The sequence below is a fragment of the Chionomys nivalis genome, chromosome 16 (assembly GCF_950005125.1).
Source record: "Chionomys nivalis chromosome 16, mChiNiv1.1, whole genome shotgun sequence".
Taxonomy (NCBI): domain Eukaryota; kingdom Metazoa; phylum Chordata; class Mammalia; order Rodentia; family Cricetidae; genus Chionomys; species Chionomys nivalis.
In genome coordinates this window covers 56,201,293-56,213,774 of record NC_080101.1, presented here as the reverse complement: position 1 = coordinate 56,213,774, position 12,482 = coordinate 56,201,293, and positions in this window count along the sequence as shown.

Below are 12,482 nucleotides of genomic sequence, written 5' to 3'. Positions count from 1 at the left end.
TATACAATGGGTGCAAGGAATATCAAATAGGAATATATACAGTCTCTTGGAGTGTCAGGAGCTGGTGACGCATGCCTATAATCCCAGCACTTGGGAGGCAAAAATTTGAGGCCAGTCTGGTCTACAAGAGCTAGTTCCAGGACAGGCTCCAAAGCTACAGAGAAACCCTGTGTTGAAAAAAACAAAAACAAACAACTACTAATAAAAGGTCTTTTGGAGTATGTCTTAATTTTGTCATTCCGTATGATCTAATACATAGGAAATTATAGCAGTTCACTTGAAGTAGAAATGGCTAGAACTCTTAAGAAATACTGAGTTGAGTCATCCACCACAGGAAACTACCATGTTGAGGTAACTACTGAAATCAGAGGAGCTGTGGCATGGCTAACATAAAAGGGCAGCCAAAAATGAAAGCACACTCTTATTACTAATGGGAAAATTGACGAGTGCCACTGTTATGGCATTTTCTCCCTTATTTATTGTATGTTTGTATGTATGCACAAACATAAATATGCATATATATGTGGGGGTCAGATATCTTTGTTTTCTTCCCACTTATCTCATTAATCAATATCATTTCATTTATATCTCAGATTTAATGTTACAGGATAGAAATAGAAAATAAAAGAATACCCATCAACCAAGGAATTTGATCCTCTTTTGGAAAAGGAGTTGATATGATCAGTTTTAAATATTTGGGACTTGTTTCACAGTTCTTTATTTGGAAATTAAGTTGGCGTAAAAAGATATAGGTACCAAGTTAGCAAGGGTAGATTGTTTAACCTTAGTAGCATGCACCAAATTGGTTCAGTTACAATGCTAGTTTACTAATCCAAGTAGTAATCTGAGTGCCAGTGGAGCAGTGTTTCAAATTGTTTCATTCTTCTCCACTGATTGGCTTTTTTAAAAAAATGAGATTACCTATGTTAATCTAGGTGAGACCCCATCTGATCAGTTGAAGGACACAGGCAAAAACTGGTATGTTCTCTAAAAGAAATACTGCAACCAGACTGTAGCATCAATTCATGCCTGAGTTGCCCGTTTGCCTGAAGACTAACCTGAGACTGTTGAAAGCACGTTAGGAGTACTGTATGATGCTCCGCTAAGCACTCTATGAAGTACCCTTTTCCTTCTGTCTGAAACTAGTTTCCAGATATACAGATCATTATGTAGAAAACAGCAACTGGAACTCTGTAAACAGCATTTAACTGTGGGAATGAAGTTTCTTTCCTGACCTGTACTTCACTAGGAAATCTTTGAAGTTCCTATTCTATTCCACATATTGCTCCCATTATCACAAAATCTAGCTAGTAGTTCTAATGTATTTATGTATCAGTCCCAAATAATATGGGTAATATGCAAGGCCATGAGATAACCTTCCATCAGTTACTAGGGGCAGATGGAAGTCATTAGTCACTGGGTTTCCAATATCATGTGAATACAGTACATTTTCTCTGGTCCTTATTAGGAGTGGATTTCTTTAATTTCCATGACCTTAGAAATTTTATTTAAAAGATTGTATTTATGTATCTAGGAAAGGTCTCATAAAACATGAAGATTAACTGCAAGGTTAATGAGGAAAGTTCCAGCAGCTCAGAAAGGCCACAGAGTATCACAGAGCAAAGTCTTAAAGGAAGTGAAGGTCATCCACAGCGACTCTATCCAATTTATGGTGTCTCCTTGGACAAGTCACTCAACTTACCAGCATCTCTTTCTCCAGCTGTAATAATATTCATACCTCGTATCTCAGAGGAGAGTTGTCAACATTCTTACTAAGCACATACCAGAGTTTTATTACTGCCACGGAATAGCTTTTGGCAACTTAATTGCACAGGTTTGTAAAATGCATCAAATATAAATATGATTTTGACAGTGGCCTTGTGTGTCATATCTCATCTCCCTTCGAAGATTAGTGAAAATGAAGTCATTTAAATCGTGCTGATCTTTCGGAGAATGCTTATAGTTAAACCAGATTCATTCTTTTCTCTGTAGAAGCAAAACAAGAAGCGGGCTGCGCATCAGCTTCCCCCATCCCCACTCACAGGGGCACACTTACAGAAACACTGAAGGTTTCATTAATGCATATTTAGGACGTGCGATACTAACAACTTGAAAAAAAAATGGTAGTGATATTTTTACTATCCCTTTAGACTCCTGGAATTAAATGCACAGAGAGTAATTCTGCAGTAGGTGTTACTTTTGGCATTCAGCGTACAAATGTGCTGAAATTCTGAAGTGTTGTGTAAGTGCTGACTGTGAGTAGCAGTATTTTCTGAGAGAGGCTTTAAAAGTTGGGGTCAGGAGTATTTTTCACTTGGTTCTTTTTCATGAAAACGTAAGATTTTTATGCTTCCGTCTTCATAATTATTTCTTTTCCTTTACAAGTAAAGGTTAGATGGCTTTCCAGGTATAGCTAATATAAGGAGTGTGTGTGTATGTGTGTACACGCATCTCTCTTTCTCTGTGTGTGTGTGCGCGCGCGTGTGTGTGTACTTGAATGATTATAAGAACAAGACAGACTGGGGAGTTGGTGAAATAACTCAGTTGGTACAGTGTGTAGAGTATATAACCCCTTAACGACCTTGCAACACAGAGGGTGGAAAACTGATCACTACATTGCTTCCAGTGTTGGTGCAACATACTGTATGTACTAACCAATAGTTATGTTCCCGTGCTATTATCACTAGTCAATGCTTTATGAACCCCACATCAGCTTCATCTCACCTACAAAAGTGGACAATCATTTTCCCATGACTTTCCACTCTCAAGTTGCAAATACTTACCGAATGAGCTCTGAAAATCAGGCCAAGCGGATCTAGATTCTTCTATCTACAATTTTGTAACTTACAGCTCTAAACTTCAAGCATGACAGTATTATTTCTAAAGGACATCAATTCCTCACCAGACCTCATTAGGATGATAGCACAATGTGTACTGCAATAAATGTAAATTAAGTCATTATAATACTTAAAATATGGAAGATACATTGCCTCAACAGAGCAAGATTTAGCAGACTAAAATTAATGCTTTTTATATCCATTTCTCAACATATGTAATTTTCTATTGAGATAAAGTTCAGGTGCCATGAAATTTGCTTTTTTAGAGGGTACTTTCATTGATTTTTAGTTTATTCTCAAAATGTTTTAAAATTATCATTATCTAATTCCAATATATTTTTTTTTCCTTAGAAGAATGCAAATTGATCCATATCTATCATCCTACACAAAATTCAAGTCCAAGTGAATCAAACACCCCCAACTAAAACACAGATACAATGAACTTAATAGAAGAGAAGGTATATAATACATTGAATCCGTTGAAACAGAGAACAACTTTCTGAACAGAACAGCAATAGCACACCCACTACGAATAACTGGGACTTCATGGAACTGGAAGACAAAGGACACCATCAATAGGATAAAATGGCAGTCTACAGAATGGGAAAAGATCTTGACCAATCCCATATCCAACAGAGGACTAATATCCAAAATATATAAAGAACTCAAGAAACTAGATATCAAAACTAAATAATCTAAATTAAAAATGGGGTACAAATCTAAACAGAGAATTAACAACAGAAAAATCTCAAATAGCTAAGAAGCAATTGAAGAAATGTTCAACATCCTTAGCCATCAGGGAAATGCAAATAAAATGACTTCTTCCAGTGTCAGAAAGGCAAGATTAGCAACACAAGTACTCATGCTGGAGAGTATGTGGAGCAAAAACAACACTTTTTCACTACTGCTGGGAGTGCAAACTTGTACAGCCACCTTGGAAATCTATATGACAGTTTCTCAGAAAATTGAGAATCAATCTGTCTCAAGATTCAGCTATACTTTCCTAGAAAAATACCAAAAGATGGTCCATCATACTACAAGGATTCTTCCTCAACTACGTTTATAGCAACTTATTCATCATAGCCAGAAAATGGAAACAACCTAGATATCCCTTAACTGGGGAACGGATGAAGAAAATGTGATATATTTACACAATGGAGTATTATTAAGCTGTTAAAAACAATGACGTCATGAAATTTTCAGGCATAGGAATAGAACTAGAAAAAGAATCAACCTGAGTGAGGTTCCACAAAGACAACATGGAATGCACTCATTTATAAGTCGATATTAGCTGTAAGGAAAAAGATAACCAAGCTACATTCCACAGATCCAGAGAAGCTTAGTAATAATAAGAGCTTAAGGGGTGACACATTAATTTCCCTGGGAAGGAGAAATAGAATAGAGATAACATGTGAAGTGGATAGGGGTATGGTAATATGAAGGATCAGGTTGGAGAGGATAGAGGAATGGAGCATTTGGAGAGACAACTGGAATTTGGGGTTATCTCAGTGTTGAGGTAGAAACCTAGTGCAATGGGAACTCCCAGGAATCTATGAGGGTGCCCATACCTAAGACTCCTAGAAATGGGGGATATGGAACCTGAACTGGCCAATTCCTGCAACCAGGCAAGACTTCCAGTAGAGGAATTGGGATCCCAACCTGCCTGTGTAACCTTTGACCTACAATTTGTCACACTTACAAGCTGTGTTGGGATAAAGATGGTACAGAAATTGTGGGAGTAGCCAACCAATGACTGGCCCAGCTTGAGACCCAAGGCACAAGAGACAACTCACCCCTGACAGTGTCTATAGGGTCAGGACCCAGAAGCTGGATAGCCCAGTGACCTAGTATAGAACCAAGCACCACTGGCAAAAAAGAAAAAAAGAAAAAAAATCAAGGAATTTCTAAAGATATTCTACTATAGTCATATATTGTCATATATTGGATCTTAGCCCAACTGTCATGAGAGAGTCTTCATCCAGCAACTGATAAAAACAGATGCAGAGAGCCACAGTCAAACATTAGGCAGAGCTCAGGAGATCCTGGGGAGCAGAAGTAGGAAGGATTGTAGGAGTCAGGACAAGGACATCAAACTAACCTGGGCTCATAGGTGTTCGCAGAGACTGAAGTGACCACCAGGGAGCCTGCATGGGACTGACCTAGGATCTCTCGATATGTATTACAGTTATGTAGCTTAGTCTTCTTGTGGGAATCTTAACAGTGGGAGCAGCATTTGTTTCTGAACTTTTTGACAGATTTTGGGACCCTTTCCCTCAAACTGGCTCACCTCATTCAGCCTGCAACTTAATAGGAGGAGAGGTATCCAGTCTCACTGTATACCATGGTTGGTTGATACCCACGGGAGGCCTGTCCTTTTCTGAAGAGAAATGAAGAAAGAGTGGATGGGGGGTCAGAGGTGAGGTAATGGGGAGGGGATTTGAGGAGAGAAGGGAAGGGAAATGTTTTAGTGATGTTCAGTAATAACAACAACAACAATAGAAAAAACTCAGACCTACCAACAGTCATTCTCTATCTTGCTTTTTTAACCCCTTAATAATCTTTTCTACATTTTTCATATGTGGGTTTATATATTCTGGACATTTCTGCTCATTTCCACACATAGCCTTGTATCTTTCAGTTATTTTGATACCCTCACTCATAATGTAAAAAAGAGCTATATGAGTTTTAAGTATTTATTTTTTTCATTTATTTCTTCTTTTTTAGACAGAGTCTCCTGTAACTCAGGGTGACCTTGAACTTGAACTCACTTTATACATAAAGACGATCTTGAACTTCTGTTCCTCCTGCCTTCACCTTGTAGAATGCTGAGCTCTTAGGTGTAACCACCAATCCTGGTTTATACAGTGTTGGAGTCCAAACCCAGTGCTTCCTAGATTCACTTGTTTTGTCCCATATTGTTTTTATGCTTTTGATAATTTAAAAGTCAAGAACTGGGGTTTCAGTACTTCCCACCATGCAATGTGCCTTGGTCTGTAGAACACAATTTATAGGTGAAAACAGTCTGGGGTTCATGTGTGTGAATTAGGCTAGAACAGAAACTCCTAAAGAGACAGTAAATCTGGGCCCATTCAGAAACTGAAGCCTAGGCAACATTTAACTAATGGATATTTATTGTAGGATAGAGAATAACTATAAATAAAAACAGAAAAAGGAAAAAAAAAAGGCTTGGCATTGCACACCTCTAATTTCAGCCCTCAAAAGACTATGGTAGGTTGAAATTTGCAGGCAAATAGATGGAGCTAGAAAACATCATATTGAGTGAGGTAACCCAGACCCAGAAAGACAATTATCATATGTACTCACTCATAAGTGGCCTTTAAACATAAAGCAAAGAAAACCAGCCTGCAAATAACAATCCCAGAGAACCTAGGCAACAGTGAGAACCCTAAGAGAGATATATATGGATCTAATGTACATGAGAAGTTTAAAAAGACAAGATATCCTGAGTAAATTGGGAGCATGGGGACCATGGGAGAGGGTTGAAGGGGAGGGAAGAGGAAGGAAAAGGAGTGGAGAAAAATGTAGAGCTCAATAAAAATCAGTAAAAAAAAAAATAAGAAAAACAACAACAACAAAAAGACTATGACAGGAAGATTACAAACTTAATTTCATTTAAACTACAGTGCAATATCTGATACTGAAAAAGAAAGGAAGGATGGAAAGATGGAAGAAAGAGAGGGAAGGAGGAAGGAAGGAGGAAAGGAAGAAGAAAGAAGGAAGGAAGGAATCTGTAAAGAACAAATGACCTGAGGTGCCTTAGAACCAAGGGAGAATGTTTGAAGGACAACTTTGTGACACTGGATTATTGGGATCCACAGTTGACACACCCCTCATAGGTCTTCCAACTGAAGGCAGGAAACCTAAGTGGTTCCCACTGTCTCATCAGGAGGGGAAATGTGCATTGTATGTGTGAGAGCAAGGTGAAAGAATATTGAAGATCCACAAGGGCCCTGGCAACATGTTACCTTCCTATGTTTTTGCAAAGAGGCTGAGCAGAGCTGACGTCACTATAGGCATGCCCTTCATATCGTTGCCTTCTGTTAGTGGCTCAAAGCATAGGACACTCTGGTGTCTTGAAACAGTGACGTCATGAGATGAAACTGTTCTTCCAGTCAAGAACTGGGAGACATCCAAAGAATCTTTGACTATGAGCACTCACCTAGAACTACTGCATTCATAGAATGAATGAGAAGCTTCCTTTGGTTTTGATAGAGTCCACTCAAATTCTATGATGCTGCAGCGGCCATGCTTCCCTGGCAGATCCATAAGTTAAGCATGGAGTCAGTATACAGGCTGATTTTAAAAGGATGTGAATGACTTGAATGAAAAGGAAAGAAGATACAGAATGTAGTCATGAACAGAACTGAGTCACAATAAGGATTAAAGATCAGAAAAATAGAAGGACAAATTGCACAAGGAATGGTGGTGACACATATTTATCAAGGTGCTGTAACTTGCACAAGCTTTTGGGTATTAATGTGTGATTCAGCTTCCACCAAACGATGTCACACACATGGTTGCAGGAACAGGATGCGGTTCTCATTGTGTACCATTAGAAGGAGAAGAATGTTTTCTGTGTAAGAAAGTGAGAAGAATGTTGGAGGCCCACCAGAAAGACATTATAAACAAACTCTGTTTCCTCTTTTGCTTGTATTAGGCCTCTTAGCCAGTAGGAGCCAGTTCAATTTACAATTCCAAGATGACTTCTAAAATGTAAGAGATACTAATGTTGGCAAGCACAGGAGATGTGAGCCACAGTCACCATGAGGAAAATAGGGAAAATAGATGATGGTTCCCACACTTATACTTGTGTGTCATTTAAAATAAGTAGAATCCAGCTACAGGAAGCCCTTCCAAATGGAAGTCTCTGAATTCTGGCTTTTATGACAATGAATATCTTTTAAAATCAATGAATGAGTAAAGCCCTCTATTACAACACTCCTGAAATGCCCTTTTCATATTAATATCAATAGGTGTGCATATTAGTGTATCTTCAAGTAGACGCATGTGTATGCCAGTGCACATGGAGGCTAGAGAACAACCTCAGGCTGTCATTGCTCAGGCATTATTCATATTTAACATATATATGGTCTCTCATTACTTGGGACTTCCAAGTACACTAGGGTCATCCCAGGGACATAGTGGGCTCTACTTGCCCAATGCTGGGGTCTCAAATATACTCTACCATTCCCTGCTTTTCTACACGGACTTGGGAGGATCAAACTCAGGGCATCTCATGGTATAAAACAAGTCCTTAACCAACTGAATCATCTTTTCAGCTTGGAAGCCTCAATTTCTGAAGGGGAAACTATGAACTACCTCCTGTAGCAACTTTTCAAAACAGCATTTCTTACCAATCTGTTTCACAGTGTGTTATTAGGACAAAAATCCAGATTTCGTCTGCCACCACTAGAGGAGAGACCTTTAACCTTCCCCCTTCCTTTTGTCCATCTCCACACAGCAAGCAGTGTTGTCACTGTGGTTGGGAGCAATTCGTTCTCGTGTTCACCTCATGAGGAGCTGCCTGCAGTGTGCATTCGGCTAAGTGCAAAGGCAGATCAAGGGAGCTGAGGCTGCAGAGCCCTGGGTGCCTATGTATGCTCTCCATTAGGCTTCTTTACCAGAGCTGGTTCTGGGGCTGTGGGAGCTTTGCTCCTCAGGCTTCTTACCACCTGGCGTCATTTTCAGAGGAGTACCAGGCTGGTACAACTTCATTTCCAGAGTCTTCCAGCATGGGTCTCTTAATTAGATGTTAAAATAATTGAACGGACAATCTTAATTTAATTTTCTAGCTATGAATTTTGTCTAAAATATTATTTAAAAGATTAAACAGGAAGAATATTCACAAGCAATATTAATTTGGGGATTTACGATCAATTTACTCTATCTTTGTTAAGAATGAAAGTTACGGATATTGGTGGTTACAGTGAACACAGACTCCTGAGGAATCAGCAGACAGGAGTTCCCAGGCATGCATGTCCTTTGCAAGTTAAATCATAGAAAACTCTTTGATACATAGTATGATCCATTGTTTGAAAATAGATTAATATATATGAAGAATTTATATATATATATATATCTATCTTAAGTGCAATAGCTTGCTCTGCTGCTATTTTTAATAGTATTAGACATATTAATAACCAATAATAGTTAATATATATTGATTATATGTGTGGAATACAGTAGAAAAATATGCAAATTATTTAAAGGTTTATTGGAGTTGCAAAGGTTATGGGAGAGAGAAAGGAGAGACTAATAGAGAGAAGAGAGGTGTCATTTTTAGGGTCATACATGGAGTTTAGAGAAAAATAAGCAGTTCTTAGCAATGGACATAACATTTCAAGTCTCCCCTGGCTAAGATTTGTCCTAAGATTTGTCCCACATCACAAAAGGCCTGGAGAAAAGAATTACATTAAGATGAAATCTGAGCCCTCTGTGGAAGGTGGGACAGAACCATGAATCAGGGGCAGGCTCTACAATTGCTTAACCATCACTCTTAACCTGGGTTTAGGGCTCTTTCATTGTGTGAGTGTCTCTTCACATCTTTTTAACTCTCTCTCTGCCCAGCCATTCAAAACAGTAGGTCTGCCAGTTTGGTAATCTTTGTGGGACTATTAAATTAGCATGCATTTATTGTTCCCGATAAAGGATTAGCACAATAGTACAAGATAGTCATTGAATGCACATTTTAATTTTTAAGCTAACATGGCTATTCAAGCTAATATTATTCTTTCTAATAATAGCATAGGGTACTGAAGGTTTGAAGTACCTGGAAGTTTATATACACATTCTTCACACCCCTAGAAATATAATATGTAGCTGGACAATGTATTTATCAATTGATATTTTTCTTCCTAACTACTCATTCCCATTTTCATTGCCAACTTTACAGATTTTCCTTAATGTTACTGCTGGATAGTCTTTATTTTAGAAAATGCCAAGAACAGAATTAAGGCAGGAGAATGGACAGGCACTGCATCCTGGTTTTTCTAGTTTAATTGCCGGGGTTCTAGAGATAAAATTAAGATTCACAATGCAGAAAATCTTGACTATACATGAATGAATCCCCCAGACCTGGGACAAGTCAAAGATGCACAGGAAAGACAATGGGGAACAGATGGAAGAAACTGCCCAATTTTTGTTTAAGATCCTCATAGAGCTGTTTTCTCTCCAAACACATGCCTAAGGAAAGCACACTCCTAGGTAGAATTAAGGGTTTGAGGAAAAGTCTAATGTAGACTTAAAGTTGTTTCCTTCCCCTAAGGTGTATCAGTACATAAGGCAGAAAAGCCTAATTGCCATGCAGAGCAAGACAGTAAGTAGCCTTCCACCATGATCTTGCTTCAGTTCTTGCCCTCAGGTTCCTGCCTTGAGTTCCTACCTTGGCTTCCTTCTATAGGCAAGCTGAAATATTTCCTTCCTCTCTTGATTTCTGTGAGTGTTTAATAACAGCAACAGAAAACAAACTCAGATACCATGGAAAGGGTATACCAATGATGAGGACTCTTCTCCCTATAGCATGGAATACGAAAGCCCATTTTGATTTTAGACATGACCACAGGAATGGAAGGCAAAGGGTAAGAGTGCCTGTTCGGCTATTTTCATGGATATGATCAGGACTACGTTGTGCTCAGAGCGCCAACCCCTAGTTTAATGCTCCTTTGTAACTGTCTTGGAATGTTTACATGTTCATTTCTTCCTGGGGTCCTGAAAATTATGCATTCTTGATTTCCACTAACTTTCCTTAATTCAAACAGCAAGAAAAAAAAGGAATTCAAAGAGAAATAAATTGATTAGATAACAGTATTTACATGTTGAGATATTTAAATTTGCATAATGATATCAGTGCAAATGATATTGAAAGCAAAAACAAGTGAGAAGGGAGACCATGTGAAGAACCCAGATATGAGTTCTCAATCCCTCAAGTACAGAAGAACAGTGAGTAGGAAGAGACCCAAAGCAAAGGGAGGCTGGATGTAAGCAATGCAACCTCGATGCCTCAACCATGGGGACTAGCAAAATGGAGACAGCTTTCTTTTTGGGGGGGTGGGTATTGTTTCGGATTATAATTCAAAACCATATTCATGCTCTTCTTGTATTCAAAGGTAGCATCATCACTGAACAAGAAAACGCTTGGAAATGGAGAAGACAGATATTGTATTGGTTTTAGATAAACTTCGCACAATCCTATCATAGTGTATCCACTGGAGAGCATTCAGCTTCCATTTTCTGCCTGTGAAAGGGGGAAGGGCTCCTATCACCTACTTTCCAGAATTTCTGTAAGGAAATAGCACCCTTAAAGCAGTGCTGATAGTGGCATGGGGATTCTGGAACTTGTTGTCTACAGCTCCAAGGCCATTTAGAGGTCTCTCTTTTTTCTATTTCAAATATCTTCTATGTGACATGTTAACCTCCCTAGGGTAATGCTTACATTGTTTCCTGGTCCAGTAAATGGCGAGTGAACACACATAGGCAATGAAATAAACCACAATGAGTACAAGGCTCTGGGAACCCAGCCAGGAACAGTGGGTTACTAAGTTGGGACTTTGCCTCAGTTCCAGTCAACACCCATAACATGACTCTCTGGGCTGCTGGTGGTGTTTTAAGAAAACTCAAGCGTAGCATTTCAGTTTCTTAATGTGGACGAGTGATCACTAGGGATGGAGGTAAGATCAAAAAGTTCATTTTAACTGGGAACTGAACTTGGCCTCCAGCTTGAACACGATCTCAGAAGCTCAAGGGCAACATGCTAAACGTTGTCTGCCTTTTGAATGTTGGAGTTCAGCACAGAAGCTCCCATCTCCTTTTACCTTTCACTGCTGCCAAAGGAAAATGGTTATGAGCTGCCTAACATAGCAAAGTAGGTTTGGTTCACTTCTAGTGACTTAACAGAAAATATGCCAAAGAACACTGGAGACCACATTGCAGTAAAGGAAACGGACAACCAACCACATTTCCTTTTTAGTTCTTTCTGTACCCTAGGCAAAAGATTTGTTTCTTTGGGGTCTTTTCCAACTTAAGTGGAACTGGTGGGAATAAGCAAAGAGCAGCAGAGTAAAGAGGACTGTGAACAAAACTCGTTCCTTTCTGCCGCCATTAGTTCTGATAGTTGTCAATCTTGCAAGGTCAGTGTAGAAGGACTGGCCAGAGACCAGGGTGCAGACTGGACAATTCATTCCTTCCCTAGCAGCGCATCAGGTAAAGTGAGATTTGTGAAAGGAAAGTTTGCATTTAATGTTTTTTTTTAAGTGCGTCTGCTCTGTAGTCAAAAGGAACACACAGGTGTTGAAATTCTAGTGGTATTACTAAAAGTAATAGGTTAATAGACTCTGAAATGAAATTGTTTCATTTGTCAAAATCTATTCACTAGCTTTTCAGATCTGACAGTGTACACGGCATGCATAAGAGGCTTAAGAAAGCATAACTCTCATTGTCAGCAAAAAATGCTACTGAGAATCATGAGTGTGACTGCTAAAATTATGAAATTGGGTTTTTATAAATTAATCTCAATTAGCCAGACATGGTGCAACGCTTCTTTAATTCCAGCTCTTGGGAGGCAGAGGCACATAGAATTCTGATTCTGGGATCAGCCTGATCTAGAGAGTGAATTTCAGGGCAGCCAGA